The following is a 24,030-nucleotide window of genomic DNA, read 5'->3' on the forward strand; positions in this document are numbered from 1 at the left end:
GGGGCTGCGCCACATAAAATGTCACAGCCTCCTGTTTCTAGCTGAGGGTCGTTTCCTGCCTCCACTAGTTTCGGGGACCGGTCTCCCCCTTTGGCCTGATCCCTCCACGCAGGTGGATTCGGGCGTGCGGTGGCGACTCGCCCGTCCGCACCCCTGAGATCCCTTCGTTCCCCGTTTCTGGAGCCTTCTCCGCTCCTCTTCCTTCCTTCGCCCTCTTCCAGGCCTGGGCCTCTGTTACTAGGCCCGCCTCCGGAGCAGAGCTCATGCAGAGCCCCTGCTCCCTGCCACTTCTGCTCAGACTTCTCTGCACTGAACTAAGATGGTGCCCACCTTTTATACTCCCTTCTCAATGCACCCAGGAACTGCTTCCTCCCTGCTCCTGCACTACAGGGTTCCCCTTCCTCAGTGTTCCCTCCCCCCACTTCAGCCAGGGACAGGGACTGTCGTGCCCATCTCAGGGGCATATTGGTCGCCCTGCCCCACGGCAATGTGGTGTAACGCATGCAGGTGTCCGGTCCTGATCCACACTACATCCTTACCTGAGAGTGAGATATCACACCTCTGGGTGAGGTGCAATACCTCTGTAGCAACCGAGCCCTCAGGGTGCTACAGTTCCATTTATCTTCAGCCTAGGTGACGTATTGCGATACAGGGCCGTGATTTTGGCTATAAAAGGGTCCCCTAGACCCCTACCCCAAGCTTTTTAAGAGAATCATATATGGCGTGCCAGGAGACTCTATGGAATGCTTTCTCAGCATCCAACGAGAGTATCTAATTAAAAATTTTTAACTGCATCTAGCACAGGAAATACTTTGTGCCTAGTAGCAGGGTCTGCTAGTCAGCGGATTATCCCGGCTGTTAAGCAAGCTACACCACCTGTAGTTTGGACACTTCATTTTTTCAAAGGAAATGCTTCGGGACCATGGGATACTCAGTGAAGAGCATCAGGAGGCACCCCAAGGCATAGGGGCTAGGACTGGCAGTAGGATGCCTTGCGGTGGACAGCCGAGCTCGATCCTTATAAGAGCTTTTTAACTGCAGCAGCTTTAGTGGACGCTACTGGAGCTGTAATTACGCGGCTGCTGGCATGAGACTTGCCCTCCAATAGATCCTTGTAAATGGATTTAAAGTGTATTTATTCAAATTAGAGAGACAATTTAAATTAAAAAGCTTAGAGCTGCCTCCACCACAGGGGGGCTCGCTCGACCCACCAGCGGACAGGCACCAGTATTGGGAGAGGGGGGCTGGCCGTCAGGGTTCACCGCGGCTCTGGCACAAACCCGGCGACACGGAGGTGGCACGGGCAGGAGCGGACTGAACGTGTCGGCTTCTCACTTTTTGGATTTTAGAAGGGCATGACATGCCTATATCTGTGTCTCCCACTCCTTTTACTCCTCCACCTCTTTTCTTTTCGCATGACTATATGTACTTGTCACTTTTCCATGTGTTAGTTGTGTCTTCTGAGCAGTTTGTCAGCTTTTGGACACCTTTGAAGGTGTTTTCTATGTGTTTCTATGTGTTTTTGTTTGCCTGCCATTGGTTTTAACGGTGTTCGAAGGTGTTCGACGAACAGTTCGACGAACAGATCGGCGAACACACGGGTGTTCGACGAACCGAACCGAACTTGAACACTACGGGGGTGGCTCAACACTAGTTATAAAGGAAAGAAATGTCCAGGAAGGATGGGAGATTTTGCTAAATTAAATTCTCACTGCACAATCAGTAACAATCCCGAAAAGAAGGTAGAATGGAAAGCATTTATGGAGACCAGGATGGCTAAATACTGAACTTAAAAGCTTGCTAAAAAGGAACAAAGAAATGAATATCAAATGAAAAGAATGGTTCATATCTAAAGAATATAATGCTGTCTGCACTGAAAGCTGGGCTAGCATTAGAAGAGCTAAAGCCAGTACTGAAGTGAGGCTTGCAAGAGAGACCAAAAGCAATAAGAAAGGATTTTTTTAGTAAGTCAAAAGTTAAAGAAAAGCCAAAGATGCTATAGGATTTTTAAAGGATGAAAAGGGTAAAGTGGTCAATAATGATGTTGAGAAGACTGAACTTTTAAATTCCTGTTTTGCTTCTGTGTTCTCTAAGAAAGCAAATGTAACATCAAGTGATCTTCACTGTGCTGTAGAAGAAAAGGAACATGTGAGCAAGTCATACGTATGAATACGGCATATGAATAGTCATGTTGGCTTTAGGCATCAGAATTAACTACATAATTTACCATCTATGTTACATCCATGTCAGTTCAATCAATGATCAACCATTCTCAAAATGTGCCAAAATCAATCTTGGTCAAAAGAAGTCTAACTGCTAGCTCATATCCCTGCTGCCTTTTTAGGATTATCAATACAGGATGAGTAGAGTGATTAGCAAACATAAACAGAGCCATGCTGCTTCTGATGCTTTCCAGTAAGTCACCCTAGTGATGGATTCATAGCTACACTGCTCTGCACTGCTGTATAATGTCTTCCTTGCTGCTTCTGATTATCTGTTACGTACAGGCAGGGGTGTAGGAATCCTTCATGTTTGAGGGTCCTGTATATGGGAGATCATAGCAAGTAATCTATACCACCTAATTCAGTGATATCTAAAAATTAGCGGATGAGCCAACAGAGGAAAGATTAGTTAAATATCTGGATACAAGTCATATGTTTTGTAAAATGGTGCCCCAGAGTCAATGTACAAACAAATCCCTGATAACTGCGTTGCTGATGCATAATAACATTTGTATTTTTGTCTAATTAGTTATACAATGTTTCCCGCAACTTATATCATTAGCAAATTTCTGATTTAAATAAGTTTGAACATCCGTATGAGGTAGCGTGGCCGAGCGGTCTAAGGCGCTGGATTAAGGCTCCAGTCTCTCTGGAGGCGTGGGTTCAAATCCCACCGCTGCCATTATTTATTTGGATCTAATTTTTACCAAAAATTAGGAAACAGTTGAGGAAGTATAGGGGGTTGAGAATTTAGGAGGCAGCGGTAATTTTATCCTATACTTTTGAACTACAAAAGGTGGAAAACCTGCGAAAACTGAGATTTTAAGATTGGACTGTAGAAAGGCAGTTTTTAATGGACTCAGTAAAAAGAAAGGAAAAGTAGGATGTTCTAAAGGAAAGAAATGTCCAGGATGGATGGGAGATTTTGCTAAATTAAATTCTCACTGCACAATCAGTAACAATCCCAAAAAGAAGGAAGAATGGAAAGCATTGATGGAGACCAGGATGGCTGAATACTGAACTTAAAAGCTGGCTAAAAAGGAACAAAGAAATGAATATCAAATGAAAAGAAGGGTTCATATCTAAAGAAGAATATAATGCTGTCTGCAGGGAAAGGTGGGCTAGCGTTAGAAGAGCTAAAGCCAGTAATGAAGTGAGGCTTGCAAGAGAGACCAAAAGCAATAAGAAAGGATTTTGGAAGTAAGTCAAAAGTTAAAGAAAAGCCAAAGATGCTATAGGATTTTTAAAGGATGAAAAGGGTAAAGTGGTCAATAATCATGTTGAGAAGACTGAACTTTTAAATTCCTGTTTTGCTTCTGTGTTCTCTAAGAAAGCAAATGTAACATCAAGTGATCTTCACTGTGCTGTAGAAGAAAAGGAACATGTGAGCAAGTCATACATAAGAATACGGCATATGAATAGTCATGTTGGCTTTAGGCATCAGAATTAATTACATAATTTACCATCTATGTTACATCGATGTCAGTTCAATCAATGATCAACGATTCTCAAAATTTGCCAAAATCAATCTTGGTCAAATGAAGTCTAACTGCTAGGTCATATCCCTGCTGCCTTTTTAGGATTATCAATACAGGATGAGCAGAGTGATTAGCAAACATAAACAGAGCCATGCTGCTTCTGCTGATTTCCAGTAAGACACCCTAGTGATGGATTCATAGCTACACTGCTCTGCACTGCTGTATAATGTCTTCCTTGCTGCTGCTTCTGATTATCTGTTACGTTCAGGCAGGGGTGTAGGAATGCTTCATGTTTGAGTGTCCTGTATGTGGGAGATCATAGCAAGTAATCTATACCACCTAATTCAGTGATATCTAAAAATTAGCGGTTGAGCCAACAGAGGAAAGATTAGTTAAATATCTGGATACAAGTCATATGTTTTGCAAAATGGTGCCCCAGAGTCAATGTACAAACAAATCCCTGATAATTACGTTGCTCATGCATAATAACATTTGTATTTTTGTCTAATTAGATATACAATGTTTTCTGCCGCTTACATCATTAGCAAATATCTGATTTAAATAAGTTTGAACATCCATATGAGGTAGCGTTGCCGAGCTGTCTAAGGCGCTGGATTAAGGCTCCAGTCTCTCTGGAGGCGTGGGTTCAAATTCTACCACTGACATTATTTATTTGGATCTAACTTTTACCAAAAATTAGGAAACAGTTGAGAAAGTAAAGGGGATTGAGAATTTAGGAGACAGCGGTAATTCTATTCTATACTTTTGAACTACAAAAGGTGGAAAACCTGCGAAAACTGAGATTTTAAGATTGGACTGTAGAAAGGCAGTTTTTAATGGACTCAGTAAAATGGAAGGAAAGGTAGAATGTTCTAAAGGAAAGAAATGTCCAGGAAGGATGGGAGGTTTTGCTAAATTAAATTCTCACTGCACAATCAGTAACAATCCCAAAAAGAAGGAAGAATGGAAAGCATTTATGAAGACCAGGATGGCTGAATACTGAACTTAAAAGCTTGCTAAAAAGGAACAAAGAAATGAATATCAAATGAAAAGAAGGGTTCATATCTAAAGAAGAATATAATGCTGTCTGCAGGGAAAGGTGGGCTAGCGTTAGAAGAGCTAAAGCCAGTAATGAAGTGAGGCTTGCAAGAGAGACCAAAAGCAATAAGAAAGGATTTTGGAAGTAAGTCAAAAGTTAAAGAAAAGCCAAAGATGCTATAGGATTTTAAAAGGAAGAAAAGGGTAAAGTGGTCAATAATGATGTTGAGAAGACTGAACTTTTAAATTCCTGTTTTGCTTCTGTGTTCTCTAAGAAAGCAAATGTAACATTAAGTGATCTTCACTGTGCTGTAGAAGAAAAGGAACATGTGAGCAAGTCATACTTAAGAATACGGCATATGAATAGTCATGTTGGCTTTAGGCATCAGAATTAATTACAGAATTTACCATCTATGTTACATCGATGTCAGTTCAATCAATGATCAACGATTCTCAAAATTTGCCAAAATCAATCTTGGTCAAATGAAGTCTAACTGCTAGGTCATATCCCTGCTGCCTTTTTAGGATTATCAATACAGGATGAGCAGAGTGATTAGCAAACATAAACATAGCCATGCTGCTTCTGCTGCTTTCCAGTAAGTCACCCAAGTGATGGATTCATAGCTACACTGCTCTGCACTGCTGTATAATGTCTTCCTTGCTGCTTCTGATTATCTGTTATGTACAGGCAGGGGTGTAGGAATCCTTCATGTTTGAGGGTCCTGTATATGGGAGATCATAGCAAGTAATCTATACAACCTAATTCAGTGATATCTAAAAATTAGTGGATGAGCCAACAGAGGAAAGATTAGTTAAATATCTGGATACAAGTCATATGTTTTGTAAAATGGTGCCCCAGAGTCAATGTACAAACAAATCCCTGATAACTGCATTGCTCATGCATAATAACATTTGTATTTTTGTCTAATTAGTTATACAATGTTTCCCGCAACTTATATCATTAGCAAATTTCTGACTTAAATAAGTTTGAACATCCATATGAGGTAGCGTGGCCGAGCGGTCTAAGGCGCTGGATTAAGGCTCCAGTCTCTCTGGAGGTGTGGGTTCTAATCCCACCGCTACCATTATTTATTTGGATCTAATTTTTACCAAAAATTAGGAAACAGTTGAGGAAGTATAGGGGGTTGAGAATTTAGGAGGCAGCGGTAATTTTATCCTATACTTTTGAACTACAAAAGGTGGAAAACCTGTGAAAACTGAGATTTTAAGATTGGACTGTAGAAAGGCAGTTTTTAATGGACTCAGTTAAATGGAAGGAAAGGTAGAATGTTCTAAAGGAAAGAAATGTCCAGGAAGGATGGGAGATTTTGCTAAATTAAATTCTCACTGCACAATCAGTAACAATCCCGAAAAAGAAGGAAGAATGGAAAGCATTTATGGAGACCAGGATGGCTGAATACTGAACTTAAAAGCTTGCTAAAAAGGAACAAAGAAATGAATATCAAGTGAAAAGAAGGGTTCATATCTAAAGAAGAATATAATGCTGTCTGCAGGGAAAGGTGGGCTAGCGTTAGAAGAGCTAAAGCCAGTAATGAATTGAGGTTTGCAAGAGAGACCAAAAGCAATAAGAAAGGATTTTGGAAGTAAGTCAAAAGTTAAAGAAAAGCCAAAGATGCTATAGGATTTTTAAAGGATTAAAAGGGTAAAGTGGTCAATAATGATGTTGAGAAGACTGAACTTTTAAATTCCTGTTTTGCTTCTGTGCTCTCTAAGAAAGCAAATGTAACATCAAGTGATCTTCACTGTGCTGTAGAAGAAAAGGAACATGTGAGCACGTCATACGTATGAATACGGCATATGAATAGTCATGTTGGCTTTAGGCATCAGAATTAATTACATAATTTACCATCTATGTTACATCGATGTCAGTTCAATCAATGATCAACGATTCTCAAAATTTGCCAAAATCAATCTTGGTCAAATGAAGTCTAACTGCTAGCTCATATCCCTGCTGCCTTTTTAGGATTATCAATACAGGATGAGCAGAGTGATTAGCAAACATAAACAGAGCCATGCTGCTTCTGCTGCTTTCCAGTAAGTCACCCTAGTGATGGATTCATAGCTACACTGCTCTGCACTGCTGTATAATGTCTTCCTTGCTGCTGCTTCTGATTATCTGTTACGTACAGGCAGGGGTGAAGGAATCCTTCATGTTTGAGTGTCCTGTATGTGGGATATCATAGCAAGTAATCTATACCACCTAATTCAGTGATATCTAAAAATTAGCGGTTGAGCCAACAGAGGAAAGATTAGTTAAATAGCTGGATACAAGTCATATGTTTTGCAAAATGGTGCCCCAGAGTCAATGTACAAACAAATCCCTGATAATTACGTTGCTCATGCATAATAACATTTGTATTTTTGTCTAATTAGATGTACAATGTTTTCTGCCACTTATATCATTAGCAAATATCTGATTTAAATAAGGTTGTACATCCTTATGAGGTAGTGTGGCCGAGCGGTCTAGGGTGCTGGATTAAGGCTCCAGTCTCTCTGGAGGCGTAGGTTCAAATCCCACCGCTGCCATTATTTATTTGGATCTAATTTTTACCAAAAATTAGGAAACAGTTGAGGAAGTAAAGGGGATTGAGAATTTAGGAGACAGCAGTAATTCTATACTATACTTTTGAACTACAAATGGTGGAAAAGCTGCGAAAACTGAGATTTTAAGATTGGACTGTAGAAAGGCAGTTTTTAATGGACTCAGTAAAAAGGAAGGAAAGGTAGAATGTTCTAAAGGAAAGAGATGTCCAGGAAGGATTTGAGATTTTGCTAAATTAAATTCTCACTGCACAATCAGTAACAATCCCGAAAAGAAGGAAGAATGGAAAGCATTTATGGAGACCAGGATGGCTGAATACTGAACTTAAAAGCTTGCTAAAAAGGAACAAAGAAATGAATATCAAGTGAAAAGAAGGGTTCATATCTAAAGAAGAATATAATGCAGTCTGCAGGGAAAGCTGGGCTAGCGTTAGAAGAGCTAAAGCCAGTAATGAATTGAGGCTTGCAAGAGAGACCAAAAGCAATAAGAAAGGATTTTGGAAGTAAGTCAAAAGTTAAAGAAAAGCCAAAGATGCTATTGGATTTTTAAAGGATGAAAAGGGTAAAGTGGTCAATAATGATGTTGAGAAGACTGAACTTTTAAATTCCTGTTTTGCTTCTGTGCTCTCTAAGAAAGCAAATGTAACATCAAGTGATCTTCACTGTGCTGTAGAAGAAAAGGAACATGTGAGCACGTCATACGTATGAATACGGCATATGAATAGTCATGTTGGCTTTAGGCATCAGAATTAATTACATAATTTACCATCTATGTTACATCGATGTCAGTTCAATCAATGATCAACGATTCTCAAAATTTGCCAAAATCAATCTTGGTCAAATGAAGTCTAACTGCTAGCTCATATCCCTGCTTCCTTTTTAGGATTATCAATACAGGATGAGCAGAGTGATTAGCAAACATAAACAGAGCCATGCTGCTTCTGCTGCTTTCCAGTAAGTCACCCTAGTGTTGGATTCATAGCTACACTGCTCTGCACTGCTGTATAATGTCTTCCTTGCTGCTGCTTCTGATTATCTGTTACGTACAGGCAGGGGTGAAGGAATCCTTCATGTTTGAGTGTCCTGTATGTGGGATATCATAGCAAGTAATCTATACCACCTAATTCAGTGATATCTAAAAATTAGCGGTTGAGCCAACAGAGGAAAGATTAGTTAAATATCTGGATACAAGTCATATGTTTTGCAAAATGGTGCCCCAGAGTCAATGTACAAACAAATCCCTGATAATTACGTTGCTCATGCATAATAACATTTGTATTTTTGTCTAATTAGATGTACAATGTTTTCTGCCACTTATATCATTAGCAAATATCTGATTTAAATAAGTTTTAACATCCGTATGAGGTAGCGTGGCCGAGCGGTCTAAGGTGCTGGATTAAAGCTCCAGTCTCTCTGGAGGCGTGGGCTCAAATCCCACCGCTGCCATTATTTATTTGGAACTAATTTTTACCAAAAATTAGGAAACAGTTGAGGAAGTAAAGGGGATTGAGAATTTAGGAGACAGCGGTAATTCTATCCTATACTTTTGAACTACAAAAGGTGGAAAACCTGCGAAAACTGAGATTTTAAGATTGGACTGTAGAAAGGCAGTTTTTAATGGACTCAGTAAAAAGGAAGGAAAGGTAGAATGTTCTAAAGGAAAGAAATGTCCAGGAAGGATGGGAGATTTTGCTAAATTAAATTCTCACTGCACAATCAGTAACAATCCCGAAAAGAAGGAAGAATGGAAAGCATTTATGGAGACCAGGATGGCTGAATACTGAACTTAAAAGCTTGCTAAAAAGGAACAAGAAATGAATATCAAGTGAAAAGAAGGGTTCATATCTAAAGAAGAATATAATGCAGTCTGCAGGGAAAGCTGGGCTAGCGTTAGAAGAGCTAAAGCCAGTAATGAATTGAGGCTTGCAAGAGAGACCAAAAGCAATAAGAAAGGATTTTGGAAGTAAGCCAAAAGTTAAAGAAAAGCCAAAGATGCTATAGGATTTTTTAAGGATGAAAAGGGTAAAGTGGTCAATAATGATGTTGAGAAGACTGAACTTTTAAATTCCTGTTTTGCTTCTGTGCTCTCTAAGAAAGCAAATGTAACATCAAGTGATCTTCACTGTGCTGTAGAAGAAAAGGAACATGTGAGCACGTCATACGTATGAATACGGCATATGAATAGTCATGTTGGCTTTAGGCATCAGAATTAATTACATAATTTACCATCTATGTTACATCGATGTCAGTTCAATCAATGATCAACGATTCTCAAAATTTGCCAAAATCAATCTTGGTCAAATGAAGTCTAACTGCTAGCTCATATCCCTGCTGCCTTTTTAGGATTATCAATACAGGATGAGCAGAGTGATTAGCAAACATAAACAGAGCCATGCTGATTCTGCTGCTTTCCAGTAAGTCACCCTAGTGATGGATTCATAGCTACACTGCTCTGCACTGCTGTATAATGTCTTCCTTGCTGCTGCTTCTGATTATCTGTTACGTACAGGCAGGGGTGAAGGAATCCTTCATGTTTGAGTGTCCTGTATGTGGGATAACATAGCAAGTAATCTATACCACCTAATTCAGTGATATCTAAAAATTAGCGGTTGAGCCAACAGAGGAAAGATTAGTTAAATATCTGGATACAAGTCATATGTTTTGCAAAATGGTGCCCCAGAGTCAATGTACAAACAAATCCCTGATAATTACGTTGCTCATGCATAATAACATTTGTATTTTTGTCTAATTAGATGTACAATGTTTTCTGCCACTTATATCATTAGCAAATATCTGATTTAAATAAGTTTGAACATCCGTATGAGGTAGCGTGGCCGAGCGGTCTAAGGTACTGGATTAAGGCTCCAGTCTCTCTGGAGGCGTGGGCTCAAATCCCACCGCTGCCATTATTTATTTGGAACTAATTTTTACCAAAAATTAGGAAACAGTTGAGGAAGTAAAGGGGATTGAGAATTAAGGAGACAGCGGTAATTCTATCCTATACTTTTGAACTACAAAAGGTGGAAAACCTGCGAAAACTGAGATTTTAAGATTGGACTGTAGAAAGGCAGTTTTTAATGGACTCAGTAAAAAGGAAGGAAAGGTAGAATGTTCTAAAGGAAAGAAATGTTCAGGAAGGATGGGAGATTTTGCTAAATTAAATTCTCACTGCACAATCAGTAACAATCCCGAAAAGAAGGAAGAATGGAAAGCATTTATGGAGACCAGGATCGCTGAATACTGAACTTAAAAGCTTGCTAAAAAGGAACAAAGAAATGAATATCAAGTGAAAAGAAGGGTTCATATCTAAAGAAGAATATAATGCTGTCTGCAGGGAAAGCTGGGCTAGGGTTAGAAGAGCTAAAGCCAGTAATGAATTGAGGCTTGAAAGAGAGACCAAAAGCAATAAGAAAGGATTTTGGAAGTAAGTCAAAAGTTAAAGAAAAGCCAAAGATGCTATAGGATTTTTAAAGGATGAAAAGGGTAAAGTGGTCAATATTGATGTTGAGAAGACTGAACTTTTAAATTCCTGTTTTGCTTCTGTGTTCTCTAAGAAAGCAAATGTAACATCAAGTGATCTTCACTGTGCTGTAGAAGAAAAGGAACATGTGAGCAAGTCATACATAAGAATACGGCATATGAATAGTCATGTTGGCTTTAGGCATCAGAATTAATTACATAATTTACCATCTATGTTACATCGATGTCAGTTCAATCAATGATCAACGATTCTCAAAATTTGCCAAAATCAATCTTGGTCAAATGAAGTCTAACTGCTAGGTCATATCCCTGCTGCCTTTTTAGGATTATCAATACAGGATGAGCAGAGTGATTAGCAAACATAAACAGAGCCATGCTGCTTCTGCTGCTTTCCAGTAAGTCACCCTAGTGATGGATTCATAGCTACACTGCTCTGCACTGCTGTATAATGTCTTCCTTGCTGCTGCTTCTGATTATCTGTTACGTACAGGCAGGGTTGTAGGAATCCTTCATGTTTGAGTATCCTGTATGTGGGAGATCATAGCAAGTAATCTATACCACCTAATTCAGTGATATCTAAAAATTAGCGGTTGAGCCAACAGAGGAAAGATTAGTTAAATATCTGGATACAAGTCATATGTTTTGCAAAATGGTGCCCCAGAGTCAATGTACAAACAAATCCCTGATAATTACGTTGCTCATGCATAATAACATTTGTATTTTTGTCTAAATAGTTATACAATGTTTTCCGCAACTTATATCATTAGCAAATTTCTGATTTAAATAAGATTGAACATCCGTCTGAGGTAGCGTGGCCGAGCGGTCTAAGGCGCTGGATTAAGGCTACAGTCTCTCTGGAGGCATGGGTTCAAATCCCACCGCTGCCATTATTTATTTGGATCTAATTTTTACCAAAAATTAGGAAACAGTTGAGGAAGTATAGGGGGTTGAGAATTTAGGAGGCAGCGGTAATTTTATCCTATACTTTTGAACTACAAAAGGTGGAAAACCTGCGAAAACTGAGATTTTAAGATTGGACTGTAGAAAGGCAGTTTTTAATGGACTCAGTAAAAAGGAAGGAAAAGTAGGATGTTCTAAAGGAAAGAAATGTCCAGGAAGGATGGGAGATTTTGCTAAATTAATTTCTCACTGCACAATCAGTAACAATCCCAAAAAGAAGGAAGAATGGAAAGCATTGATGGAGACCAGGATGGCTGAATACTGAAATTAAAAGCTGGCTAAAAAGGAACAAAGAAATGAATATCAAATGAAAAGAAGGGTTCATATCTAAAGAAGAATATAATGCTGTCTGCAGGGAAAGGTGGGCTAGCGTTAGAAGAGCTAAAGCCAGTAATGAAGTGAGGCTTGCAAGAGAGACCAAAAGCAATAAGAAAGGATTTTGGAAGTAAGTCAAAAGTTAAAGAAAAGCCAAAGATGCTATAGGATTTTTAAAGGATGAAAAGGGTAAAGTGGTCAATAATCATGTTGAGAAGACTGAACTTTTAAATTCCTGTTTTGCTTCTGTGTTCTCTAAGAAAGCAAATGTAACATCAAGTGATCTTCACTGTGCTGTAGAAGAAAAGGAACATGTGAGCAAGTCATACATAAGAATACGGCATATGAATGGTCATGTTGGCTTTAGGCATCAGAATTAATTACATAATTTACCATCTATGTTACATCGATGTCAGTTCAATCAATGATCAACGATTCTCAAAATTTGCCAAAATCAATCTTGGTCAAATGAAGTCTAACTGCTAGCTCATATCCCTGCTGCCTTTTTAGGATTATCAATACAGGATGAGCAGAGTGATTAGCAAACATAAACAGAGCCATGCTGCTTCTGCTGCTTTCCAGTAAGTCACCCTAGTGATGGATTCATAGCTACACTGCTCTGCACTGCTGTATAATGTCTTCCTTGCTGCTTCTGATTATCTGTTACGTACAGGCAGGGGTGTAGGAATCCTTCATGTTTGAGTGTCCTGTATATGGGAGATCATAGCAAGTAATCTATACCACCTAATTCAGTGATATCTAAAAATTAGTGGATGAGCCAACAGAGGAAAGATTAGTTAAATATCTGGATACAAGTCATATGTTTTGTAAAATGGTGCCCCAGAGTCAATGTACAAACAAATCCCTGATAACTGCATTGCTCATGCATAATAACATTTGTATTTTTGTCTAATTAGTTATACAATGTTTCCCGCAACTTATATCATTAGCAAATTTCTGATTTAAATAAGTTTGATCATCCGTATCAGGTAGCGTGGCCGAGCAGTCTAAGGCGCTGGATTAAGGCTCCAGTCTCTTTGGAGGCTTGGGTTCAAATCCCACCGCTGCCATTATTTATTTGGATCTAATTTTTACCAAAAATTAGGAAACAGTTGAGGAAGTAAAGGGGATAGAGAATTTAGGAGACAGCGGTAATTCTATCCTATACTTTTGAACTACAAAAGGTGGAAAACCTGCGAAAACTGAGATTTTAAGATTGGACTGTAGAAAGGCAGTTTTTAATGGACTCATTAAAAAGGAAGGAAAGGTAGAATGTTCTAAAGGAAAGAAATGTCCAGGAAGGATGGGAGATTTTGCTAAATTAAATTCTCACTGCACAATCAGTAACAATCCCGAAAAGAAGGAAGAATGGAAAGCATTTATGGAGACCAGGATGGCTGAATACTGAACTTAAAAGCTTGCTAAAAAGGAACAAAGAAATGAATATCAAGTGAAAAGAAGGGTTCATATCTAAAGAAGAATATAATGCTGTCTGCAGGGAAAGGTGGGCTAGCGTTAGAAGAGCTAAAGCCAGTAATGAATTGAGGTTTGCAAGAGAGACCAAAAGCAATAAGAAAGGATTTTGGAAGTAAGTCAAAAGTTAAAGAAAAGCCAAAGATACTATAGGATTTTTAAAGGATGAAAAGGGTAAAGTGGTCAATAATGATGTTGAGAAGACTGACCTTTTAAATTCCTGTTTTGCTTCTGTGTTCTCTAAGAAAGCAAATGTAACATCAAGTGATCTTCACTGTGCTGTAGAAGAAAAGGAACATGTGAGCAAGTCATACGTATGAATACGGCATATGAATAGTCATGTTGGCTTTAGGCATCAGAATTAACTACATAATTTACCATCTATGTTACATCCATGTCAGTTCAATCAATGATCAACCATTCTCAAAATTTGCCAAAATCAATCTTGGTCAAAAGAAGTCTAACTGCTAGTTCATATCCCTGCTGCCTTTTTAGGATTATCAATACTGGATGAGTAGAGTGATTAGCAAACATAAACAGAGCCATGCTGCTTCTGCTGCTTTCCAGTAAGTCACCCTAGTGACAGATTCATAGCTACACTGCTCTGCACTGCTGTATAATGTCTTCCTTGCTGCTTCTGATTATCTGTTACGTACAGGCAGGGGTGTAGGAATCCTTCATGTTTGAGGGTCCTGTATATGGGAGATCATAGCAAGTAATCTATACCACCTAATTCAGTGATATCTAAAAATTAGCGGATGAGCCAACAGAGGAAAGATTAGTTAAATATCTGGATACAAGTCATATGTTTTGTAAAATGTTGCCCCAGAGTCAATGTACAAACAAATCCCTGATAACTGCGTTGCTCATGCATGATAACATTTGTATTTTTGTCTAATTAGTTATACAATGTTTCCTGCAACTTATATCATTAGCAAATTTCTGATTTAAATAAGTTTGAACATCCGTATGAGGTAGCGTGGCCGAGCGGTCGAAGGCGCTGGATTAAGGCACCAGTCTCTCTGGAGGCGTGGGTTCAAATGCCTCCGCTGCCATTATTTATTTGGATCTATTTTTTACCAAAAATTAGGAAACAGTTGAGGAAGTATAGGGGGCTGAGAATTTTGGAGGCAGCGGTAATTTTATCCTATACTTTTGAACTACAAAAGGTGGAAAACCTGCGAAAACTGAGATTTTAAGATTGGACTGTAGAAGGCAGTTTTTAATGGACTCAGTAAAAAGGAAGGAAAAGTAGGATGTTCTAAAGGAAAGAAATGTCCAGGAAGGATGGGAGATTTTGCTAAATTAAATTCTCACTGCACAATCAGTAACAATCCCAAAAAGAAGGAAGAATGGAAAGCAATTATGGAGACCAGGATGGCTGAATACTGAACTTAAAAGCTTGCTAAAAATGAACAAAGAAATGAATATCAAATGAAAAGAAGGGTTCATATCTAAAGAAGAATATAATGCTGTCTGCAGGGAAAGGTGGGCTAGCGTTAGAAGAGCTAAAGCCAGTAATGAAGTGAGGCTTGCAAGAGAGACCAAAAGCAATAAGAAAGGATTTTGGAAGTAAGTCAAAAGTTAAAGAAAAGCCAAAGATGCTATAGGATTTTTAAAGGATGAAAAGGGTAAAGTGGTCAATAATGATGTTGAGAAGACTGAACTTTTAAATTCCTGTTTTGCTTCTGTGTTCTCTAAGAAAGCAAATGTAACATCAAGTGATCTTCACTGTGCTGTAGAAGAAAAGGAACATGTGAGCAAGTCATACATATGAATATGGCATATGAATAGTCATGTTGGCTTTAGGCATCAGAATTAACTACATAATTTACCATCTATGTTACATCCATGTCAGTTCAATCAATGATCAACCATTCTCAAAATTTGCCAAAATCAATCTTGGTCAAAAGAAGTCTTACTGCTAGCTCATATCCCTGCTGCCTTTTTAGGATTATCAATACAGGATGAGTAGAGTGATTAGCAAACATAAACAGCCATGCTGCTTCTGCTGCTTTCCAGTAAGTCACCCTAGTGATGAATTCATAGCTACACTGCTCTGCACTGCTGTATAATGTCTTCCTTGCTGCTGCTTCTGATTATCTGTTACTACAGGCAGGGGTGTAGGAATCCTTCATGTTTGAGGGTCCTGTATATGGGAGATCATAGCAAGTAATCTATACCACCTAATTCAGTGATATCTAAAAATTAGTGGATGAGCCAACAGAGGAAATATTAGTTAAATATCTTAATACAAGTCATATGTTTTGTAAAATGGTGCCCCAGAGTCAATGTACAAACAAATCCCTGATAACTGCGTTGCTCATGCATAATAACATTTGTATTTTTGTCTAATTAGTTATACAATGTTTCCCGCAACTTATATCATTAGCAAATTTCTGATTTAAATAAGTTTGAACATCCGTGTGAGGTAGCGTGGGCGAGCGGTCTAAGGCGCTGGATTAAGGCTCCAGTCTCTCTGGAGGCGTGGGTTCAAATCCCACCGCTGCCATTATTTATTTGGATCTAATTTTTACCAAAAATTAGGAAACAGTTGAGGAAGTGTAGGGGGTTGAGAATTTAGGAGGCAGCGGTAATTTTATCCTATACTTTTGAACTACAAAAGGTGGAAAACCTGCGAAAACTTAGATTTTAAGATTGGACTGTAGAAAGGCAGTTTTTAATGGACTCAGTAAAAAGGAAGGAAAAGTAGGATGTTCTAAAGGAAAGAAATGTCCAGGAAGGATGGGAGATTTTGCTAAATTAAATTCTCACTGCACAATCAGTAACAATCCCAAAAAGAAGGAAGAATGGAAAGCATTTATGGAGACCAGGATGGCTGAATACTGAACTTAAAAGCTTGCTAAAAAGGAACAAAGAAATGAATATCAAATGAAAAGAAGGGTTCATATCTAAAGAAGAATATAATGCTGTCTGCAGGGAAAGGTGGGCTAGCGTTAGAAGAGCTAAAGCCAGTAATGAAGTGAGGCTTGCAAGAGAGACCAAAAGCAATAAGAAAGGATTTTGGAAGTAAGTCAAAAGTTAAAGAAAAGCCAAAGATGCTATAGGATTTTTAAAGGATGAAAAGGGTAAAGTGGTCAATAATGATGTTGAGAAGACTGAACTTTTAAATTCCTGTTTTGCTTCTGTGTTCTCTAAGAAAGCAAATGTAACATCAAGTGATCTTCACTGTGCTGTAGAAGAAAAGGAACATGTGAGCAAGTCATACGTATGAATATGGCATATGAATAGTCATGTTGGCTTTAGGCATCAGAATTAACTAAATAATTTACCATCTATGTTACATCCATGTCAGTTCAATCAATGATCAACCATTCTCAAAATTTTCCAAAATCAATCTTGGTCAAAAGAAGTCTAACTGCTAGCTCATATCCCTGCTGCCTTTTTAGGATTATCAATACAGGATGAGTAGAGTGATTAGCAAACATAAACAGCCATGCTGCTTCTGCTGCTTTCCAGTAAGTCACCCTAGTGATGGATTCATAGCTACACTGCTCTGCACTGCTGTATAATGTCTTCCTTGCTGCTGCTTCTGATTATCTGTTACGTACAGGCAGGGGTGTAGGAATCCTTCATGTTTGAGGGTCCTGTATATGGGAGATCATAGCAAGTAATCTATACCACCTAATTCAGTGATATCTAAAAATTAGTGGATGAGCCAACAGAGGAAATATTAGTTAAATATCTGGATACAAGTCATATGTTTTGTAAAATGGTGCCCCAGAGTCAATGGACAAACAAATCCCTGATAACTGCGGTGCTCATGCATAATAACATTTGTATTTTTGTCTAATTAGTTATACAATGTTTCCCGCAACTTATATCATTAGCAAATTTCTGATTTAAATAAGTTTGAACATCCGTATGAGGTAGCGTGGCAGAGCGGTCTAAGGCGCTGGATTAAGGCTACAGTCTCTCTGGAGGCGTGGGTTCAAATCCCACCGCTGCCATTATTTATTTGGATCTAATTTTTACCAAAAATTAGGAAACAGTTGAGGAAGTATAGGGGGTTGAGAATTTAGGAGGCAGCGGTAATTTTATCCTATACTTTTGAACTACAAAAGGTGGAAACCTGCGAAAACTGAGATTTTAAGATTGTACTGTAGAAAGGCAGTTTTTAATGGACTCAGTAAAAAGGAAGGAAAAGTAGGATGTTCTAAAGGAAAGAAATGTCCAGGAAGGATGGGAGATTTTGCTAAATTAAATTCTCACTGCACAATCAGTAACAATCCCAAAAAGAAGGAAGAATGGAAAGCATTTATGGAGACCAGGATGGCTGAATACTGAACTTAAAAGCTTGCTAAAAAGGAACAAAGAAATGAATATCAAATGAAAAGAAGGGTTCAAATCTAAAGAAGAATATAATGCTGTCTGCAGGGAAAGGTGGGCTAGCGTTAGAAGAGCTAAAGCCAGTAATGAAGTGAGGCTTGCAAGAGAGACCAAAAGCAATAAGAAAGGAATTTGGAAGTAAGTCAAAAGTTAAAGAAAAGCCAAAGATGCTATAGGATTTTTAAAGGATGAAAAGGGTAAAGTTGTCAATAATGATGTTGAGAAGACTGAACTTTTAAATTCCTGTTTTGCTTCTGTGTTCTCTAAGAAAGCAAATGTAACATCAAGTGATCGTCACTGTGCTGTAGAAGAAAAGGAACATGTGAGCAAGTCATATGTATGAATACGGCATATGAATAGTTATGTTGGCTTTAGGCATCAGAATTAACTACATAATTTACCTTCTATGTTACATCCATGTCAGTTCAATCAATGATCAACCATTCTCAAAATTTGCCAAAATCAATCTTGGTCAAAAGAAGTCTTACTGCTAGCTCATATCCCTGCTGCCTTTTTAGGATTATCAATACAGGATGAGTAGAGTGATTAGCAAACATAAACAGAGCCATGCTGCTTCTGCTGCTTTCCAGTAAGTCACCCTAGTGATGAATTCATAGCTACACTGCTCTGCACTGCTGAATAATGTCTTCCTTGCTGCTGCTTCTGATTATCTGTTACGTACAGGCAGGGGTGTAGGAATCCTTCATGTTTGAGGGTCCTGTATATGGGAGATCATAGCAAGTAATCTATACCACCTAATTCAGTGATATCTAAAAATTAGTGGATGAGCCAACAGAGGAAATATTAGTTAAATATCTGGATACAAGTCATATGTCTTGTAAAATGGTGCCCCAGAGTCAATGTACAAACAAATCCCTGATAACTGCGTTGCTCATGCATAATAACATTTGTATTTTTGTCTAATTAGTTATACAATGTTACCCGCAACTTATATCATTAGCAAATTTCTGATTTAAATAAGTTTGAACATCCATATGAGGTAGCGTGGCCGAGCGGTCTAAGGCGCTGGATTAAGGCTCCAGTCTCTCTGGAGGCGTGGTTTCAAATCCCACTGCTGCCATTATTTTTTTGGATCTAGTTTTTACCAAAAATTAGGAAACAGTTGAGGAAGTATAGGGGGTTGAGAATTTTGGAGGCAGCGGTAATTTTATTCTATACTTTTGAACTATAAAAGGTGGAAAACCTGCGAAAACTGAGATTTTAAGATTGGACTGTAGAAAGGCAGTTTTTAATGGACTCAGTAAAAAGGAAGGAAAAGTAGGATGTTCTAAAGGAAAGAAATGTCCAGGAAGGATGGGAGATTTTGCTAAATTAAATTCTCACTGCACAATAAGTAACAATCCCAAAAAGAAGGAAGAATGGAAAGCATTTATGGAGACCAGGATGGCTGAATACTGAACTTAAAAGCTTGCTAAAAAGGAACAAAGAAATGCATATCAAATGAAAAGAAGGGTTCATATCTAAAGAAGAATATAATGCTGTCTGCAGGGAAAGGTGGGCTAGCGTTAGAAGAGCTAAAGCCAGTAATGAAGTGAGGCTTGCAAGAGAGACCAAAAGCAATAAGAAAGGATTTTGGAAGTAAGTCAAAAGTTAAAGAAAAGCCAAAGATGCTATAGGATTTTTAAAGGATGAAAAGGGTAAAGTGGTCAATAATGATGTTGAGAAGACTGAACTTTTAAATTCCTGTTTTGCTTCTGTGTTCTCTAAGAAAGCAAATGTAACATCAAGTGATCTTCACTGTGCTGTAGAAGAAAAGGAACATGTGAGCACGTCATACGTATGAATACGGCATATGAATAGTCATGTTGGCTTTAGGCATCCGAATTAACTACATAATTTACCATCTATGTTACATCCATGTCAGTTCAATCAATGATCAACCATTCTCAAAATTTGCCAAAATCAATCTTGGTCAAAAGAAGTCTAACTGCTAGCTCATATCCCTGCTACCTTTTTAGGATTATCAATACAGGATGAGTAGAGAGATTAGCAAACATAAACAGAGCCATGCTGCTTCTGCTGCTTTCCAGTAAGTCACCCTAGTGATGGATTCATAGCTACACTGCTCTGCACTGCTGTATAATGTCTTCCTTGCTGCTTCTGATTATATGTTACCTACAGGCAGGGGTGTAGGAATCCTTCTTGTTTGAGGGTCCTGTATATGGGAGATCATAGCAAGTAATCTATACCACCTAATTCAGTGATATCTAAAAATTAGCGGATGAGCCAACAGAGGAAAGATTAGTTAAATATCTGGATACAAGTCATATGTTTTGTAAAATGGTGCCCCAGAGTCAATGTACAAACAAATCCCTGATAACTGCGTTCCTCATGCATTCTAACATTTGTATTTTTGTCTAATTAGTTATACAATGTTTTCCGCAACTTATATCATTAGCAAATTTCTGATTTAAATAAGATTAAACATCCGTTTGAGGTAGCGTGGCCGAGCGGTCTAAGGCGCTGGATTAAGGCTACAGTCTTTTTGGAGGCGTGGGTTCAAATCCCACCGCTGCCATTATTTATTTGGATCTAATTTTTACCAAAAATTAGGAAACAGTTGAGGAAGTATAGGGGGTTGAGAATTTAGGAGGCAGCGGTAATTTTATCCTATACTTTTGAACTACAAAAGGTGGAAAACCTGCGAAAACTGAGATTTTAAGATTGGACTGTAGAAAGGCAGTTTTTAATGGACTCAGTAAAAAGGAAGGAAAAGTAGGATGTTCTAAAGGAAAGAAATGTCCAGGAAGGATGGGAGATTTTGCTAAATTAAATTCTCACTGCACAATCAGTAACAATCCCAAAAAGAAGGAAGAATGGAAAGCATTTATGGAGACCAGGATGGCTGAATACTGAACTTAAAAGCTTGCTAAAAAGGAACAAAGAAATGAATATCAAATGAAAAGAAGGGTTCATATCTAAAGAAGAATATAATGCTGTCTGCAGGGAAAGGTGGGCTAGCGTTAGAAGAGCTAAAGCCAGTAATGAAGTGAGGCTTGCAAGAGAGACCAAAAGCAATAAGAAAGGATTTTGGAAGTAAGTCAAAAGTTAAAGAAAAGCCAAAGATGCTATAGGATTTTTAAAGGATGAAAAGGGTAAAGTGGTCAATAATGATGTTGAGAAGACTGAACTTTTAAATTCCTGTTTTGCTTCTGTGTTCTCTAAGAAAGCAAATGTAACATCAAGTGATCGTCACTATGCTGTAGAAGAAAAGGAACATGTGAGCAAGTCATACGTATGAATACGGCATATGAATAGTTATGTTGGCTTTAGGCATCAGAATTAACTACATAATTTACCTTCTATGTTCCATCCATGTCAGTTCAATCAATGATCAACCATTCTCAAAATTTGTCAAAATCAATCTTGGTCAAAAGAAGTCTTACTGCTAGCTCATATCCCTGCTGCCTTTTTAGGATTATCAATACAGGATGAGTAGAGTGATTAGCAAACATAAACAGCCATGCTGCTTCTGCTGCTTTCCAGTAAGTCACCCTAGTGATGAATTCATAGCTACACTGCTCTGCACTGCTGTATAATGTCTTCCTTGCTGCTGCTTCTGATTATCTGTTACGTACATGCAGGGGTGTAGGAATCCTTCATGTTTGAGGGACCTGTATCTGGGAGATTATAGCAAGTAATCTATACCACCTAATTCAGTGATATCTAAAAATTAGTGGATGAGCCAACAGAGGAAATATTAGTTAAATATCTGGATACAAGTCATATGTTTTGTAAAATGGTGCCCCAGAGTCAATGTACAAACAAATCCCTGATAACTGCATTGCTCATGCATAATAACATTTGTATTTTTGTCTAATTAGTTATACAATGTTTCCCGCAACTTATATCATTAGCAAATTTCTGATTTAAATAAGTTTGAACATCCGTATGAGGTAGCGTGGCCGAGCGGTCTAAGGCGCTGGATTAAGGCTCCAGTCTCTCTGGAGGCGTGGTTTCAAATCCCACCGCTGCCATTATTTCTTTGGATCTAATTTTTACCAAAAATTAGGAAACAGTTGAGGTTAGTATAGGGGGTTGAGAATTTTGGAGGCAGCGGTAATTTTATCCTATACTTTTGAACTACAAAAGGTGGAAAACCTGCGAAAACTGAGATTTTAAGATTGGACTGTAGAAAGGCAGTTTTTAATGGACTCAGTAAAAAGGAAGGAAAAGTAGGATGTTCTAAAGGAAAGAAATGTCCAGGAAGGATGGGAGATTTTGCTAAATTAAATTCTCCCTGCACAATCAGTAACAATCCCAAAAAGAAGGAAGAATGGAAAGCATTTATGGAGACCAGGATGGCTGAATACTGAACTTAAAAGCTTGCTAAAAAGGAACAAATAAATGAATATCAAATGAAAAGAAGGGTTCATATCTAAAGAAGAATATAATGCTGTCTGCAGGGAAAGGTGGGCTAGCGTTAGAAGAGCTAAAGCCAGTAATGAAGTGAGGCTTGCAAGAGAGACCAAAAGCAATAAGAAAGGATTTTGGAAGTAAGTCAAATGTTAAAGAAAAGCCAAAGATGCTATAGGATTTTTAAAGGATGAAAAGGGTAAAGTGGTCAATAATGATGTTGAGAAGACTGAACTTTTAAATTCCTGTTTTGCTTCTGTGTTCTCTAAGAAAGCAAATGTAACATCAAGTGATCTTCACTGTGCTGTAGAAGAAAAGGAACATGTGAGCACGTCATACGTATGAATACGGCATATGAATAGTCATGTTGGCTTTAGGCATCAGAATTAACTACATAATTTACCATCTATGTTACATCCATGTTAGTTCAATCAATGATCAACCATTCTCAAAATTTGCCAAAATCAATCTTGGTCAAAAGAAGTCTAACTGCTAGCTCATATCCCTGCTGCATTTTTAGGATTATCAATACAGGATGAGTAGAGTGATTAGCAAACATAAACAGAGCCATGCTGCTTCTGCTGCTTTCCAGTAAGTCACCCTAGTGATGGATTCATAGCTACACTGCTCTGCACTGCTGTATAATGTCTTCCTTGCTGCTTCTGATTATATGTTACGTACAGGCAGGGGTGTCGGAATCCTTCATGTTTGAGGGTCCTGTATATGGGAGATCATAGCAAGTAATCTATACCACCTAATTCAGTGATATCTAAAAATTAGCGGATGAGCCAACAGAGGAAAGATTAGTTAAATATCTGGATACAAGTCATATGTTTTGTAAAATGGTGCCCCAGAGTCAATGTACAAACAAGTCCCTGATAACTGCGTTCCTCATGCATTCTAACATTTGTATTTTTGTCTAATTAGTTATACAATGTTTTCCGCAACTTATATCATTAGCAAATTTCTGATTTAAATAAGATTGAACATCCGTCTGAGGTAGCGTGGCCGAGCTGTCTAAGGCGCTGGATTAAGGCTACAGTTTCTCTGGAGGCGTGGTTCAAATCCCACCGCTGCCATTATTTATTTGGATCTAATTTTTACCAAAAATTAGGAAACAGTTGAGGAAGTATAGGGGGTTGAGAATTTAGGAGGCAGCGTTAATTTTATCCTATACTTTTGAACTACAAAAGGTGGAAAACCTGCGAAAACTGAGATTTTAAGATTGGACTGTAGAAAGGCAGTTTTTAATGGACTCAGTAAAAAGGAAGGAAAAGTAGGATGTTCTAAAGGAAAGAAATGTCCAGGAAGGATGGGAGATTTTGCTAAATTAAATTCTCACTGCACAATCAGTAACAATCCCAAAAAGAAGGAAGAATGGAAAGCATTGATGGAGACCAGGATGGCTGAATACTGAACTTAAAAGCTGGCTAAAAAGGAACAAAGAAATGAATATCAAATGAAAAGAAGGGTTCATATCTAAAGAAGAATATAATGCTGTCTGCAGGGAAAGGTGGGCTAGCGTTAGAAGAGCTAAAGCCAGTAATGAAGTGAGGCTTGCAAGAGAGACCAAAAGCAATAAGAAAGGATTTTGGAAGTAAGTCAAAAGTTAAAGAAAAGCCAAAGATGCTATAGGATTTTTAAAGGATGAAAAGGGTAAAGTGGTCAATAATCATGTTGAGAAGACTGAACTTTTAAATTCCTGTTTTGCTTCTGTGTTCTCTAAAGGCCCTGTCACCCATAACGAGATCGCTAGCGAGATCGTTACTACGTCA

General features: G+C 38.3%; 11 non-coding genes across 11 annotated transcripts; all 11 read left to right on the forward strand.

Moving 5' to 3' along the window:
- Window positions 1-2,822: 2,822 nt before the first annotated feature.
- On the forward strand, window positions 2,823-2,904 carry TRNAL-AAG (transfer RNA leucine (anticodon AAG)). Its single transcript has one exon. It is a non-coding gene; the product is annotated as a tRNA-Leu (tRNA).
- A 2,837-nt stretch (window positions 2,905-5,741) lies between these two features.
- On the forward strand, window positions 5,742-5,823 carry TRNAL-AAG (transfer RNA leucine (anticodon AAG)). The gene has a single exon. It is a non-coding gene; the product is annotated as a tRNA-Leu (tRNA).
- A 2,841-nt stretch (window positions 5,824-8,664) lies between these two features.
- Window positions 8,665-8,746, forward strand: TRNAF-AAA (transfer RNA phenylalanine (anticodon AAA)). Its single transcript has one exon. It is a non-coding gene; the product is annotated as a tRNA-Phe (tRNA).
- A 1,378-nt stretch (window positions 8,747-10,124) lies between these two features.
- TRNAL-AAG (transfer RNA leucine (anticodon AAG)) lies at window positions 10,125-10,206 on the forward strand. The gene has a single exon. It is a non-coding gene; the product is annotated as a tRNA-Leu (tRNA).
- Window positions 10,207-11,585: 1,379 nt separating this feature from the next.
- On the forward strand, window positions 11,586-11,667 carry TRNAL-AAG (transfer RNA leucine (anticodon AAG)). Its single transcript has one exon. It is a non-coding gene; the product is annotated as a tRNA-Leu (tRNA).
- Window positions 11,668-13,043: 1,376 nt separating this feature from the next.
- Window positions 13,044-13,125, forward strand: TRNAL-AAG (transfer RNA leucine (anticodon AAG)). Its single transcript has one exon. It is a non-coding gene; the product is annotated as a tRNA-Leu (tRNA).
- Window positions 13,126-15,958: 2,833 nt separating this feature from the next.
- TRNAL-AAG (transfer RNA leucine (anticodon AAG)) lies at window positions 15,959-16,040 on the forward strand. Its single transcript has one exon. It is a non-coding gene; the product is annotated as a tRNA-Leu (tRNA).
- A 1,377-nt stretch (window positions 16,041-17,417) lies between these two features.
- On the forward strand, window positions 17,418-17,499 carry TRNAL-AAG (transfer RNA leucine (anticodon AAG)). Its single transcript has one exon. It is a non-coding gene; the product is annotated as a tRNA-Leu (tRNA).
- Window positions 17,500-18,877: 1,378 nt separating this feature from the next.
- Window positions 18,878-18,959, forward strand: TRNAL-AAG (transfer RNA leucine (anticodon AAG)). Its single transcript has one exon. It is a non-coding gene; the product is annotated as a tRNA-Leu (tRNA).
- A 1,376-nt stretch (window positions 18,960-20,335) lies between these two features.
- Window positions 20,336-20,417, forward strand: TRNAL-AAG (transfer RNA leucine (anticodon AAG)). The gene has a single exon. It is a non-coding gene; the product is annotated as a tRNA-Leu (tRNA).
- A 1,377-nt stretch (window positions 20,418-21,794) lies between these two features.
- Window positions 21,795-21,876, forward strand: TRNAL-AAG (transfer RNA leucine (anticodon AAG)). Its single transcript has one exon. It is a non-coding gene; the product is annotated as a tRNA-Leu (tRNA).
- Window positions 21,877-24,030: the final 2,154 nt, after the last annotated feature.

This window comes from Phyllobates terribilis, unplaced genomic scaffold (assembly GCF_046119375.1).
Source record: "Phyllobates terribilis strain yellow unplaced genomic scaffold, ASM4611937v1 Scaffold_11__3_contigs__length_659146591, whole genome shotgun sequence".
In the NCBI taxonomy this organism is placed as follows: Eukaryota; Metazoa; Chordata; class Amphibia; order Anura; family Dendrobatidae; genus Phyllobates; species Phyllobates terribilis.